Source organism: Centroberyx affinis, unplaced genomic scaffold (genome assembly GCF_046629955.1).
Source record: "Centroberyx affinis isolate AG114_WGS23_722 - 3 ecotype Tasmania unplaced genomic scaffold, CSIRO-AGI_Caff_v1 ptg004326l_1, whole genome shotgun sequence".
Lineage (NCBI taxonomy): Eukaryota > Metazoa > Chordata > Actinopteri > Beryciformes > Berycidae > Centroberyx > Centroberyx affinis.
The window spans coordinates 16697-33111 of NW_027282033.1; the positions used below are offsets into that span (position 1 = coordinate 16697).

At 40.1% G+C, this 16415-nt stretch overlaps 1 pseudogene; it reads left to right on the forward strand.

Moving 5' to 3' along the window:
- LOC139664616 (SH3 and multiple ankyrin repeat domains protein 2-like) overlaps positions 1–16415 on the forward strand; it is a 49346-nt pseudogene that overhangs the window by 15024 nt on the left and 17907 nt on the right.

Genomic DNA, 16415 nt, shown 5'->3' on the forward strand with positions numbered 1-16415 from the left:
CCCAGAGTCAGCGCACAACTTCGGTGGTTTGTGTGAGCAGGTACTACACACAAATCGGACATCACACAGTTGTTCCAGGACTTATTGCGAGTGCACGTGCATGTCACATACATGCCACAAAGAAAACTGTCCATTTTACTGGCGATCTTGGTTTTGGCATTGTGAGTTAAGGCCTGATGTCATCTGCAGGAAATTCGTTTCACTAGGTTTTCATTGCGCTCAATTCTGAAATAAATTACTTCTGGGTGAAAGTCCTTGCTGGATGTCATCACTTTCACCCTCATTTCTTGGAAGTATCCCACTTATGGATGCTTTCTCCATGATACACCTCTAGGCAAATGTATTGTCCTTATATAGAGAAATGGGAGTGTCGCAGTATGCTGATTGCAAACAGCGGGCACGCACCTGACAATTTAGAATGATTCTGATTCACTAACATACGCACGGTGGTAGGAACAAAATTGGCCGGTGCGCATGTGTCATGAATCCGACGGTAATTTTGCGTAATTTTGAGTAAGAACATTTCTATGCACATATTAGTGAATGAGGCCCAATGATCTCTCATTGTTCCACCCCCTGTGGGACTTGTAACTTATTTGTAGACACAGTCTTCGTAGTTCATATAGCAGATTTTTGGACAAGGATCTTGAAATCCGTGTATGTGATGATAGAGTCATGCAGAGGTTGATGTGATGTTCATGTGATGGCGGGTCTCTGGATGGTTATCGAACTAAGCAATGTCCAAGAGGCTAGCTGCTTTTTAAAACACTTCAGAAAAGAACATGCGACTTGCAACTCATCTCTCTCTCTCTCTCTCTCGCTCTCTCTCACCAAGTCAGACTTTCTCTCCCTTGTTTCCAACCCTCAGCCTTGTGTTCTCCTACCAGTCCCTCTGTCTCCACAACCTCTCCATCTTCTGTCTTTCTCTCGGCCCTGTCTCTTTCTCACCAAGACATTTTTTTCCTCTCTCTTCCTTGTGTCCTGTATTTCTGTCTCCCTCTATCCCTCTCTCTTCCTTTCTTGTATGTATCTCTTTTGTGCATACTAGCTGCCCATGTATTAAAAAGACGAAAGGACATCATGAGGGCCGGCATTTCTTTCAACTAATCTCTTTTAAACCACCCTTAATATCTGTCTTCCTACTAGCTAGCAAGCTAATATGAGAGAGCAATGCTATTTCTATGTATTATTCATCACTCTGTGTATCTCTTAACTATGGTTATGCAAGAGCACAAAAAGAGAGAATGACGTAGAGGTCAATGAACCAAAAGAGGTCGACCCTCCAGGCAGAAAATAACTACTCTGTTCTTCTCTGTTCTGTTCTGCTGTATTCTATTATTTTCTATCCTGCTCAATTCTACTCTGTTCTTTTCTTTTATGTCTCTGAATAAGTAAGCAGCACCTTCTGAATTAGCCTCTATAACAAATCAGTTATTCAATGTCCTGTTTCAGACTTTAGATAACAATATGAGAATGTGATGCTTATCTTGAATGCAACACTGTCACTGTTGCATAATACGACTCTACATGAAGGCTCTGACTCATAGGGGGAGGAAGCCATTTGCCAGTACTGCTGTGTAGTGTAGTGTAGTGTAGTGTAGTGTAGTGTAGTCTTTTGCTACACTATTGGTCTTAAGGAGGTGATACACTAGGCAATTTATTTGGACAAAGTAGATGGGCAACACTCCCAGTATTCTGCCCCCCAGGCAGTTTCTGTGTGTTTTCTGCATTTTCTAAATATTTTCTATGTTTTTCATTAGTCTAGCGCCCCCTGCTGTATTTTCACGGTAAATACTCACCACTCCGCATCACTTCCTGTGCAGACCGGAAACAGGACGTTTGGGGAGCACATGCGGTGTGTTTCATTAGTCGTTTCAACCGGCCCTCGTTGACTTCCCCTCGGCACTTCCCCTTGGGGGAATCCCCCTCGCCATCTTAAGTGTCGTTCCATTACTCTGATAACTCAAGTGAACTTTCTGAGATTGACCCTTCAAGGGCCGAGGGAGCGAGTCAACAACGATGTAGACTTCACAAGCGCATATTTCCCAGGATGCATTGTCATCGTCCGTCAATTCCGGTGCACGAACAGGTGATAAATATAAATACAAGTAAACAAACAAAATTTAGAGGATGTAGACATATTCATGAAATGAACTCATCTGCAATATTTCCTTACTTATTGTTCTTTGTAATTTTTATTATTTATTCTTATTATTAATTATTAGGCCTGCTTAAGGGCAAGTGCATTCCATTTCAAATATTCTGCTCCCCCTCGGACCCTGCACCCCTGTTCTGTAAGTGAACACTCGCGTTATGTATGGTGCTACGTATTACCAAGTGCCGAAGGGAAGTGAAGGAGGGCTGGTTAAATGACTGATGAAACGGAGCTCTTGTCTAGTGGAGGGCTAGAGTTGCATGTCAGGAGCTCGAGTTTGAATCTGATGCCATCCGGTTGTTTTCCCAGTGGAGGCATTGCTTGTGAGTTGATTATATGCGTATTTTGCAGTTCATCTAGAGATATTAGCAAGTATTTTGGTGATAGTAGAAATGTAATGTTTATTTTTTTGTATGCAAGTTTATGCTAATGCTATTGAGATTCTGTATACAGCTAGCATGCTGTAGCAATGGTGTTTTGTTGTCTTGGGATGCATTTTGTGGAAATTCACGCACAGCAGCTAACAATAGTGTATGTTGGCTTGTTTGTTATTTTGGCATTACTATGTATAGAGGACATCATGTTAATTGTGTTGTGCTTTGCTACTTTTTTAGTTTCACTCCTGATTTATAATTACATGGACATTGAGTCTGGAATAAAATTTGGAGCTAGAGCGCTACATCCTGACTCCTGTGTCGTGTGTATGGAGTTTGGCTGGCTGTCTGGCTGGAGTTGCGACACCTCAGCGAGGACAGTACACCCAGTAACAGGCAACAAAGTGAGACTCAAAAATGTATTCAGATTCCTGCCAACAAGAAGTTTTTATGTTAATTTTAGCATCAATAAATAATCACCACATACATTTTTGAGACATTAGTATACATTGGGACGGTTCATTTTTCCTTTGAAACTGTGTGTGCTTGATTCAGTTTGAAAAGTTACGGAGTTGAATTCATTAGAGTTTAAATGTCTTTAGGTAATTTATTTGTTAGCCAAAAGGTCTGTATTGAAGAATAGGTAGTAATATTTTAAAAGGTAGTAGTAGTATGAGCAGTAGTATAAGTAGTAGTAATATAGCAGAAGTAGTAGGAGTAGTAGAAGTATTTGGACTAACAGTATTAATAATAGTAGAAGTAGCAATTGTAGTAGTAGTAGCAGTAGTAGTAGTTGTAAAACCAGCAGCAGCAGTAGTAGCAGTGGTAATAGTAGTAATGCAGTACCAGCAGTAGAAGTAGTAGTAGCAGTAGTACTTGTAGCAGTTGTAGTAGTAGTGATAGTAGTGGTAGTAGAAGTTGCAGTACTATTTACAGTAGTATCTGAAGTAGTTTAAATAATTAAACACAAAGTGTGAAAGCACTCAGTCACTACTTGGGCTGACTTAAATACTAGGGCTGGCTCATCACCAACCAATCAGCAGTCGGAATCAGACCAATCAGCAACACACAGTCTGTAACTCATTAGACACACACTCCTACAGAGCCCCCCAAGGGTCACGGCGAGAATATTTTTTTTTTGCGTTTCCTCGCAATAGGTTTTGCGTTACCTCGCAATACTTTTCTTCTTCCATTCCTTCTGAGCCATATGTCTATTTCCGCTCAGATGCTCCCAGCGCACCGCCCCAGTATGGATCAGCTCATTGAGTTTTTCTTTGAACTGGGCGTTAAGTATGCTGATATAGTACTACTGCTCAATAGGCATGGTTATGGAATTAGTGAAAGTAAATTTAAACGAATTCTTCGATTAAGAGGTCTCTCCAGAAGAAAGATGAAATGACAATGTTGCATAGGAACGCAAAACATATTGCGAGGGAACGCAAAAAAAAAATTCTCGCCGTAACCCTTGGGGGGCTCCGTACACTCCGTACGATGCAGAGAGCACAAGAGAGAGAGAACACAACATAGTATGTCAACACCCACCCCCACCCCACACACACACAAGATCATAACAGCATTGAATTGAATGGAATTGAATTGAAAGTTCTATTTCCTGAACAGGATTTCTATCTGTTGCACCCAGAAGCTCGTGCAGCACTCTTGCTTTGTGTCATGAGGGAGGATGCCGCTGTTCTTCCTGCACAAACGGAGCTAAGCTTTCAGAGTTTCTGGTGGCAACAGCAGATGGTGGAAGGAGTGAAAGGCTGATGGAAAAATCACTTCAAACATGTTAACCCTCTTCAGTAAACTTCAGTAACCGGTTTAGGATCTTCTCTTTACCAAAGAAGTTGATTTTCCATTTAGCAGTTGTGTTCAACGGCTGATGTACAGCTGGTGTTATGATGTTGAATAGTGGTCATGGATGAGCTTCAATGCATTCACACTGTCATGCCTTATAGCTTTCTCTCAAACAGCATTTAGGCACTACGACTCCATTGTGTCCAATACTAATGAAATTCAAATTCTCTGAAACAGCATTTAGATCCGAGTATGTAGTGGCTTTGTGCAGCTACAAAATTTTGAATAGGCAATTTTTTTTTTTTTTTGCTGGTTTGGTATTGCCTTTCATAACGTTACATTGTTCTGATGACCAATGAGCACCTTTCACTATTAGCAATGGTAATGACCAAATTCTGTTCACAGTATCTAAATCCTGGGTAATACAGTAAGTTTGTCTACCCCGGGTGCACCTATTAAATTGTATAGAACAGTGTGTGTGTGTGTGTGTGTGTGTTTGGACAGGGTTCAAGTGTGAGTGGTAAGTTCCAGGGGAAAATAGGAGAGGTGAGTTTGGGTAGTACACCCAAAGAGAGTGCAGAAAGCTGAGTGTGAGGGTGTCGGTTCCAAGATTTGGCCTACCATATTTTAATGTGATTATGTATCTAATTTTGTATCTATTGTGTCATGTAACATTGCTGCTGGCACTGCCATTATTTGGACCTTGCATCTCAATGAGACAACCTGGTAAAATAAAGGTTAAATAAAACACACCGCGGAGTGCAGCCATCTAAATCAGTTCAAGTATCATCAATAAGTTAATAAGGAAAAAAAGGGAACAGAAAAACCTGACCTGTCAACAGACATGGCCAGAGGAAATATCATAACTGTTAACCTATCTTGTTGCCATCATTCTATACTATGTGCATAATATGAATATTATGGATTCGTAATATTGAATATTGAACAGAAAAATAGTTTCTCATTACACAGAATAAAACGGTAACACTTTACAATAAGGGTCACTGAGTTAAGGGTTAGTTAATGCTTATTAAGGGTTAGTTAATGCTTAGTAAGGGTTAGTTAATGATTAATAAGCATTAACTAACCCTTAATTAACAGTTAAATAATGTGTAATTTACTAATGGTGTTCATGTTAACTAAGGTATTAATGTATACATTATTTAATCGTTTATAGAGATGACTATTAAATAATGTATAAATGAATACCTTAGTTAACATGAACACCATTAGTAAATGATTACCAGACACATTAGTTAACTGTTAATTAAGGGTTAGTTAATGCTTATTAAGCATTAACTATCCCTTAACTTAGTGACCCTTATTGTAAGTGTTACCAATAAAACCAACTTAGAAACAAAATACAAACAATACAGACATGAGTAATGTTCTCACCAATTCCAATGTGTACATACAAACAAAAATCTATTATGTGGGTTACACCATCGTTCTCCAAGCATCATTTTTTAAATGTTTATTACTGTAGTCTTTCAAATAAAATGTGTAAAAGTATGCAGTATTGTGTTACCAAAGTGATAAAGAATGTGTATAACTGGGGTGAATTCATTTCCTCATGGCTACAAACAATATAATGGTTGACAAATACAATTTTGTGGCTATCACAGATTTGTCTCTTATTGATCTGAGTATATATCTGTGGGTAACGTTTTGTCTTGCTCCTCTCCTCTGTAGACGAACAGTCATCTGATTTAGAGGGTCTGAGGAAGAGGATTGTTTTTCACGTCACTCTAAGTAATCCTCCCTGCATGGGTGTAAACTAGGGCTTGACTGACATGCATTTTTGAAGGTTGATACTGATATTTTTGGATTGAAGCTACCGATAACCGATATTTATGCCAATATTCAATCAATCTAAATTTGACCATTTACATGCCAAAAAGTACAGAAGCGTAATGCATTCACTTGAGAAAAAAAAAATTGCCCTGTTTTTCTGAATTAACGAGATAATTATCTCAGAATTCTGAGAAAAGTTTTCATGGGAAAAAAAAAATAATTCTGCTGTTTTTTAGTTTAATCCAGTTTTATTTTGCTTTTTACAAATAAAAATGGATTAAACTAAACAGGCGGGACATGTTTGCTTCCATGAAATCGAGCTCTCAAGTAGGAATGAGAGCTTCTCTTGGGATTTTGAGATATCTCATTAATTCAGAAAAACAGAGCAGAATTATTTTTTTTTCTCCATGAAAACTTTTCTCAGAATTCTGAGATAATTATCTCGTTAATTCAAAAAAACAGAGCAGAATTTTTTTTTCCATGAAGAAAAACAGAGCAGAATTTTTTTTTTTTCTCCATGAAAACTTTTCTCAGAATTCTAAGATAATTATCTCGTTAATTCAGAAAAACAGAGCAGATTTTTTTTTTCCCATGAAAACTTTTCTCAGAATTCTGAGATAATTATCTCGTTAAATCAGAAAAACAGAGCAGAATTTTTTTTTCCCATGAAAACTTTTCTCAGAATTCTGAGATAATTATCTCATTAATTCAGAAAAACAGGGCTTTTTTTTCTCAAGTGAATGCATTACGCTTTCGTAAAAAAGAGTTTAACCCCAGAATTGTATTCTTGTCAGGGTAGAAAAGCCTATTAAATAGCATTTAGACCATGGGACACTAAAACTCTCCACTGAAACCCAGGATGATACTATTACTAATAAAACATGTTCATGCAAATTTCAGTGGAATCTCAATTCAGCTTAAGAGATTCCCAGCAACCCAAGCAATTCCCCCCAACAACCAGTGTAGTATTGATCAATTCTACAATAAATATGTAATTAATCAAACTGCATCACTTCCATCATATCAGAAGTGGACCACACTGACTGGACCAGATCCCATTTTTAATAAAAGGACAATATTGGCATCATACATCGGTCTAACTCTATTATATTATTATATCTAGTATAAAGTAACCAACAGATAGGCAGACACACAGACAAACGCTCATAACTCTTCTTGCATGAACATCAAATGACAAAACAAGCCAACAGGCCAATGCTAGCATGATGTGGTTGGAGTGGATGGCGGCTAAGCTGGCAAATGACAAGAAAGCACAGGTTGATCTGATTGGTTAAGGAGCTTGCACGGCTTTGACTTGGACCAGTGGTATCATGTGAACTGAGTTTCTGCTCAACCAATCACAGCATTTAGATTTTTTGGGGGGATTTGATTCATTTGTTCATTTGTTCTGGTGATTGGCTGAATGGCTTGTTGATTTATGCCCGACTGTGAATTGACCCCACACACACACACAATGTGTATTTTAGTGTTTTCAAGATTTTACATGAAGGCTTGATTCCACACTTTTAGTCAATCTAAATATCTACCAGTTCACCCAGAACCCAGAATGTCATAGAATTTGTAACTAGACATTCTATACATCGTGTGCCTAAATTACTAGTGCCACATTACGCAAAAATACATGAACACCTATGAGCAATTTTAGAGTCTTCCATTCACCTGACCTGCATGTCTTGACTGTGGGAGGACACCCACACGAACACGAGAACATGCAAACTCCACACAGAAAGGACCGGGGCAGAGATTCGAACCCTACTAGCTGTGAGGCGACAGCACTGAGCCACCGTGCCACTATAGTGCAACAATCATGATTAATTAAAACATTGTATGACGTCCTGGATAACTGGTATTTTTTTTAGATGAAAATGAATGGTGACAATATTTCTTTGAACCACAGGGGGGACGGGACCTGTGTGCTGTTTAGGAGATTCAGATATATGAAGTACTTAAAGTATGTTTGATTTAGAGGAATAGTTCACCCAAAAATAAAAATTCAGTCATTATCTACTCACCCCGATGCCAGTTAAAACTCTGGTGAAGTTTGGTAGTCCAGTGATTCTCAGCCTTTTTCATATCAAGGACCCCTAATTTAGTACATATTTGGGTCATGGACCCCATTTAATGAGATTTTGTCTCTTGTACCCAAATCTGAGAATATTTTTATTGTTAGATATGATTTTGTCCAGAATTCCATGACTATCTGTATTGTAGGTAGAAAGATAACAGTGAAACTATGATCAAAACAGTCATTCTTCCACATTCTTTAATTGTGTTAATTAAACAATGGTGAAGTTTAACAATTGATCAATTTGCTGGGGACCCCCTGAAATGCCCTCAAGGACCCCTGGGGGTCCTCGGACCACACGTTCAGAACCACTGTGATAGTCTACGTAACACTCCCAGAGCGTCCCAGGATGAGTCCGTAGCAGCCTTGCCCAAAACAATTGAGGTCTTTGAGGACCTGTCTTTAGAGTTCCAAAATACAGCTTGTGAAGCATAATCCAAGTCTCCAGATATGCTAAGCTGCTAGGAAGCTCCGGCATTGTTGGACTAACAGACTTTCATCAGAGTTTCAACTGGCATGAGGGTGAGTAGATAATGACAGAATTTTCATTTTTGGGTGAACTATTCCTTTAAAGAGTAACTAAACCCACCCAAATCTTTAGTGAAGCCTGACACCTAATGGTGAAAAGTAGGGTACTGCACTGGCTGTCTGCTATTGGCTGGTGTTTGTGCCAGGTGATGTCACCTTCCATAGACAACAGGTGGTGACATTCCCTGGCACAAAGACCAGCCAATAGCAGATGAGCAGTGCAGTAGCCTACTTTTCACCATTAGGCATCAGGCTTCACCACAGATTTGGGTTTGGAGTTTAGTTACTCTTTAATATCAGTTTTTAATGTTAAATCTGTATTTCTCTTTGGTTGTGCGATTTTGACTTTTTAGTACATATGCCCCCATATGGGTTTGTGAACCGCCAACCACGATTATTGTTCCTCGTCTGCTCGTTTGAAAAACTTAGTTCAAAAAGTCTAACACCAAACACGTGAATGGCATGGAGATTTATTTTTACTCATAGTTTAAACGAAGTAAATGTGCCTGTTTGCAATTATCATTAATAAGAACCAAAGTTAGATGCCTGTATGTCAGCAGTGACAGCAGATCCCTATGAGAGCCAATGTGGTTGACCTTTCATGAACCTGTGTCTCAGTTTTTTTCATAGTACCAGTGTGACTAAGAGCTATAGTAGGATTAAGAGTAGAGTTTTTCAACCCTTCTAGATGGGGTAAAATTTCCTATGGAATGGAAGGAAACTTCAAATCTAAATCTGGATTTAATTATTTTATCTGTGCCTGTGAAAATGGCCAATATAGTGCTTCATATGTCTGGGTACTCTGAAAGCTGTTAGTTATGTTTATGCTGGGGTATGTGCTAACTCTGTGTATGTGTGTGTGTATGTGTGTGTGTGTGTGTGTGTGTGTAGATAAACAGGATGAGAGGCCAGTGTGGGACAGTAACAGTACATCCAATATGGAGGCCAGGCCAACACCCACCAAGTCACGGCCTTCAAGTCGCTGCTTCCCCTTCAATCCTGAGATCAACGTAAGCACACACACACACACACACACTGAGATCAACACATAACAGTGTTAAATAAATAAACAGATCTATAAGGATACAGTGTTTCTAGGATTGTTTTCTATCATACCTATTCCCTGTATCAGTTTGTTGTTTTTACTTTTTTTTATTTTACTTTTCAAAGCTTCAGTTTATCACATGCATGATATTGGTCAGCCTGCTTACTGTGTGGGAGAAACGAGCTACCTCCCGATCTCAGCAGAGTCAAAACAAAAAGTAATTTTTTTCACCACAAGATGGCACTATGACTCTTTAAATCTCCATTACATTGGGCTGGGCTGCATGGATAACCTTTTGATGTAAATATATGGCATTAGGTGTGTTGTTATATAGATCTGTTGCACCTGTTTTCTTTTGGGAAAGTAAAACATGTTAGATAAAGTGGGATATACTGCAATTCATTTTCAGTTTTTGTACAAAAAAGCTCTGTCCAGTAACCTGGAGAACTTTTTTATTTTGAGATTTGTTTGAGTGAGAGTGAGAGAAGGTCCTGTAACCTGGTGCAGTTTTGGAGAAAATGTAAGTTATTAATAGTCAATGTTTTATTATGAACATACAATTGAATTTTAATTTTCCACTAAAGAAAAGTTTCAAAAATGTTTGTGTATGCTGTCAATTATAGTTCTTAGAAAGAAAGAAAATCGGAATCGGCAGGTCATACTTTTAAAAAATCGCAGAGCGGAATCAGCCAAGAAAATTGCAATCGGTGCATCTCTAAAAAAAAAAGGCACTGATAAAATTTCAGAATATGCTCCTCTAGCAGAGTGGCTAATTAAAAGAGTCCATTTAGAGTAAGGAAATACACCTGATAGGGTCATAACAAACACATCTTTGAATATTTGTTCATAAGGATCAATGTTGACCTTTTTAATTGGGCCATAAACAATTTTGAGATATCTGGGGCATCCCGGTAGCTCAGTGCTCTAAGGGAAGAGCCAGACAGAAAGCGGCAAGGCCACCCGGTACCGCTGCCACCTCCTAGAATCGGTCGGTTACGGGCGTACAATCTCGGAACCCATCGTCTATCGGTCTGACGACGATTAGACTCTGGGGGCGACGGCCAATATTTCGGGGGTTTCCGGTGTAGCCAGCGGACATCCAGGCCAAGACTTCCTCTTTCGTGCGCCGGTCATTGTTTACAGTCCGATTAGCAACTTGAGACGCGAGAATGGAGTTGGAGTTGAGAGACGACGTCACATATGGAGATATCTGTTTATAGAGATTAGCCAAAATGTCGTCTGGACCTAAAAAACCTGTGAAACAATCCGGTCCCAGCTTGCCCCAACCGACCATGAAAGACTGGAGGACCATTACAGAGGGCTTCCATCAACGGTGGAATTTTCCCAACTGCCTGGGTGCCATCGATGGGAAGCACGTGGTCATCGAAGCCCCCCCACCCTGGCTCTTGGTTCCACAACTGCCCCTGCACTTTTTCCTGAGTGCCGAAGTGCCCCCCTTTTTTTTTCTTTTTTTTTTAGCTAGAAAGACAGGGCAGAGAGAGGGGATGACATGAAGTAAAGGGCACAGGCCGGATTCAAACCTGTACCCGTGTCGCCATTTAGGACTTCATCTTAATGGGACGCGCTCCAACATTTGAGCCACAGGGGTGCCCCATCATGCTTCATTTTTGCCCTAGTGTCACACCAGAGGGGCAACTGTAGCATGTGTTTTTTCTACTGTAGGGCCTGGTAGAACATGAGACCCTCACTTTTTTCATCCGAAGGGGCTTCATTTTTGCCCTATGGTCACAAGGCAACGTATGTTTTTTTCTTACCATGTTGGTCTGTGTGTCAGCCAGGCTAGCACCCTAGACTGACTCTTGCTTAAAGTGTGTTTGCCTGTGTGTATATGTGAGTGTTTCCATGCATGTGTGTGTGTACATGTGTTGTCTATTTATACGTGTTCATAGTAAGTGTAGGTTGATGAGGTGGTGCCCTTTTTAAAAGTAGCTTAATAATTTTCATTTAGCAGACCTCTAGGCCTATGCGATACTATTCAATCAATTTTGATTTAGTGACAAATTATGTTGCTGTAAGGGCAGACAGAAGGATTTTTTTTTACTGATTTTTTACTGAAATTAATTTAGCAAGTTAAGATAAAATTATTTTGCATATTCAAAAACAGACATTGGTTATCTGTTTTATTTTCTTTTAAATGTGATTTTAATGCACTTTTCACTTTTCTAATCCTCTTGCACTGTCTTTTCTTTTATCTTTCTATTTCACTTGATTTGAACTGCACTAGTTTACTTTTTAAGTCTTTTATCTTGTGGATCTCTTGTCTGTACTTTTGCACTTTTTAATTGTACATTTTTTACCTTTACTGTATTTTTTATTACTCTGTAAAGCACTTTGAATTGCCTCAGTGTATGAAATGTGCTATACAAATAAAGCTGCCTTGCCTTGCCTTTGGTTTAGATTAGAGAAGTTGGCTATAGCCTAGAAATAAACAGGCTTGACGTTAATGCAGCAGTCAAGAAAGGTCATGCGCCACCTACTGGCCCAGATAAATTGCATCCAGGCAGCATCTATATACAGTGGTTATAAAAAGTAGTCACCCCCCTTGGCCTTTTGCACATTTTATTGGGTTACAACATGGAAGCAAAATGGATTGGATTTAGTTTTTTTAGGTCAGTCGGTCGGTCGGTCTGTTCACCACTTTATGGGTCAGGTGGGCCATGGGGAGTTAGATTGCAGACTCCCAAGTGGGGGAGACCAGAGTTCCATTCCCAGCAGAGACGCTTCCACAAAATTCAGTGTTGCGGGACTGTTAGACTCTTAGTCTTGTTTGTCACTGATAAACACAAAGTACTCTATAATGTCAAAGTGAAAAAAAAAAATCTACATATTTTTCCAAATTAATTACAAATAAAAACAGAAAATAAGTGATTGCATAAGTATTCATCCCCCAGAGTTAATAAATGGTAGAAGCACCTTTGCCAGCAATTACAGTGCCCCTTGTCTGGACTGGCACTGCAGCTGCACATGCCGACACCTTAGGCTTGCACTCCAACGTAGGATGGTAATGGACACACCATAGTGTTCCCTCCTGCAGATTGTGTTTGTTGGCAGGAATAGTCAGTTCCTGTGAGATGGAATTGACCACACTGAACCATTGACTATTGAACACAGCCTGGATGGAACCATTGGTATGGGGGCAGAGGTCAGCGAAGTAGGTAAACCCTTGATAATGTCCTGGACTGTCAATGGTGGTGGAGCCCCTGGATTGCCTGGAGAAAAACCTGGAAAAGAAAGAAAAGAAAAGAAAAGAAATGGTCCAATAAGTGCATTGCAGCGCATCAGCAGTGTCAGTGCCATTGGTGGAGGCAATGGATTTCTCTCCCCCTGACGGACGTCTCACCTCGATAATGAGGGAGACGTAAATAGTGGCATTCTGCTAGAACAAGCACAGATCTTGTACAGGCCTACGGCACATGTATTCAATTCACTTAAATTCAATACAATTCAATTAAAATTCAATTCAATTCATTGAAGTATTGGAACGCAGTTATCGGTTAAATTAGTCCTACCTACCTTCCGCTAAAGTTACTTAAATACCACAAGGTAATAATGTTACCTACGTTAATGTTTGTAGGGCAGCAGAAGATGTGTTACCAAGTTACTGTTGTAACTCCCGTTACAAACACATGCAAGTTTGGAGCAAATTGTGGAATTTTAAGTTTCACTTTTGTTTTCACGCCAGGAGGCTCAGTTGGATTGAGTAGGCTATTGTTTCTTTGTCTGTTTGTCTTTTCAGAGAGCACAGAGGACAATCAACCAACAACTTTTGCAATATTAGATTGCACTGAGCTAAAGATTGAGAAGCCAACCTCACTATTACTGCAAAGCCAAAGTTATATGACGTGGATGAGGCATAATCTGTGAAATGAAATTCTCACCACTTTGTTTCCCATGTGTCTTTGTGTTGTAGTCCATGTGTGATAGCCAGGAAGTGTCTATGCAGACCCAGACAGTACCAGCCAGCCCCAGGGCAGCCTACCTGGGCGTACCCAGACAAGGCACCATCAGGAGACAGAAGTCCATAGGTGAGTAATGGACATTTGGCAAATACTAATTTAAATTAAGCTGCAAGCAACAATTGTAAGGGTCCAAGCACACTTTCCAATGACAGACAGAAACCAAACATCACGAAAGGCAGACAAGGTTGACAGACAGACAAATAAACAAACTAGTTTTGTGAAGACTGGACACGCAGTCAATTAGTTACGGCTAATTTTGTGTTAGCTCATGTCTTTTGCAGAGTACCGAAACCTCTTGTGGCTTATTGCTTAATGTAACCGTTTGCTCTCAATTGCTGCTGTTTGACAATTCGACACTTGGTTATGTTCAGGGCCGGACCTAGCACATTTGGTGCCCTAGGCAAGCTTCCCCTGGCTTAGGGTTAGGGTTAGTTACTTTTACTTTTACTTTTTTAGTTACTTACGTTTGTCTGAGATTAGCTATACCTGAACATAAGGTACAGGGAGGGTCTTCACCGACATTGACTGAGATTTTGGGAAGATGGTATCACCTATGATGAATCTAATTTGGGTTGCCACCATCCGCCACAACTCCCCCAGCCAAGTTTCTTCCCCTATGCTTTCCCAGTTCATCCACTGACCCTGGTGTCCCTGCAAGACCACAATCGCTGTTGCTTATCTTTATTATTTAGCAAATTTGTATATTAGAACACTTGAGAAAAAGTGCAGTGAAGTCAGAATGCAGTTTCCATTTTATTGTTGTTTCATATATTTTATGAAACTACAGTAATTATAGGAGAACATATTGTAATACCTAAAAATATTGTAACATCTCAAAATTGACCAATTGACCAATACAGAGAAAATGGTCATTTTCACCTTAAACGGTCAGTTCTCTCCCATCTTCTGCTTTCTCTGATCTCTATCCCTTCACTTCATTTCTCTCTCTCTCTCTCTATCCTGCCTTTATCCCGTTCTTCTCTCTGTTGCTCTCTATTCGTCTCTCTACCTCTCTTCCCCACCTCCAGGTATCACAGAGGAGGAGAAGCAGTTCCTAACTCCTCCCATGCTGAAGTTTACCAGGAGCCTCTCCATGCCTGACACCTCTGAGGACATCCCTCCTCCCCCAGAAGTCTCCCCTCCCTCCCCTCCCTCCCCTTCGACCCCCTCCCCCTACACCAGCTCACCTCAGCCCCAGGGCAGGGGCTATGGCAAGATCATCCGTCCTGGGTTCGCACAAGACAGCACGCCTGCTAAAGGAGGTCAGAACGCCGCAGAGAGAGGAGGAGGAGGAGGAGAGTGGAGAGGAGGAACTAGAGGAGGTTTGTCTAATTTGGAAGTAGTTATGTCATAATATTATAGCAATAATGATGGCAGTCACATTTCATTATTACTAACTTAAAGTGGTATCGGCGAGATCCTTTTTTTTTTTTTTTTATTTTGCTTGGTGCTAAGCTACGGCAGCATATTGATGCCACAGTGGGAAAAAAAAATCAGCTCAGTATCTCGTTATAACGAGAAACCTTTCTCGTTATAAAGAGATCTTTTTCTCGTTATAACAAGACATTTTCACGTTATAATGACATCTTTTCTCATTATTACGACATACCAACTTATCTCATTATAACAAGAAACTTTTCTCATTATAATGACATACCAACATATCTCGTTATGATGAGAAACTTTTCTTGTTATAACGAGATATCAACTTTTCTCGTTATAACGAGATATTGATTGTGTCTGAGTCAGGATGAGTTGAGTTGACTGTATTAGCCGGCTGGCTGCAGTGCTGAGCATTGTGAAATGTTTGTGCAGTTTATTGTTGATGCAGTGTGGAGCTTGTACCATCCAGCATCCCATAATATGTTGTAGACTTAACACCATACTGATTTCTTGTGTGACTGTGTGTGTAAGAGATTACTGTGTGTGTGTGTGTGTGTGTGTGTGTGTGTGTGTGTGCGTGTGCGTGTGCGTGTACGTGTACGTGTACGTGTACGTGTACGTGTACGTGTACGTGTACGTGTACGTGTGCGTGCTTGCTCATATGTGTTTATGGTATGGATCCATGTAACATGAAGCCCCCCTGTCTGATTGTTGCTGAGTTGTTGAGTTAAATCATGTAAACAAGCCTTTCTCAATTTCTCTGATGTCCATAGGCTGTTTTCTCATTAGGCTGTAGATCTTTTTCTCATTATAACATTTGAAAGTTTCTTGGTATCTCGTTATAACGAGATGTTGCATTGTACCTTAGTTCATTTATATGTATTTCTGTGTCTGGAAAGTGTGTTGTGATGCTACTTTGTGGAATGCATTAAAAAAATATATATTTGCTGTTATTTTAGGAGGAGACCAAGGATTATACTACTGTGACTCCCCTACTGAGGAGGCCTTCAACCCTGACAGCTACAGTAACCATGGCAACAACGGTACATCCTCCCCTCTAACAGCCCAGCAGAGCTTTTTGAACCGCCGGGCTGCAGCCCAGATACCAGAAAACCCATACTCTGACCTGGGAAAACTGGGCTCACCGCTGGGCCTGTTCACACCAAATAAACCCACCAGGTACTGTTACTGGTCTGGTCTGTTCTATTCTATTCTAGGTTATTCTATTGTAAACTGGGGTTATTGCTGGGACTGTTTCTATCTAACAAACCTG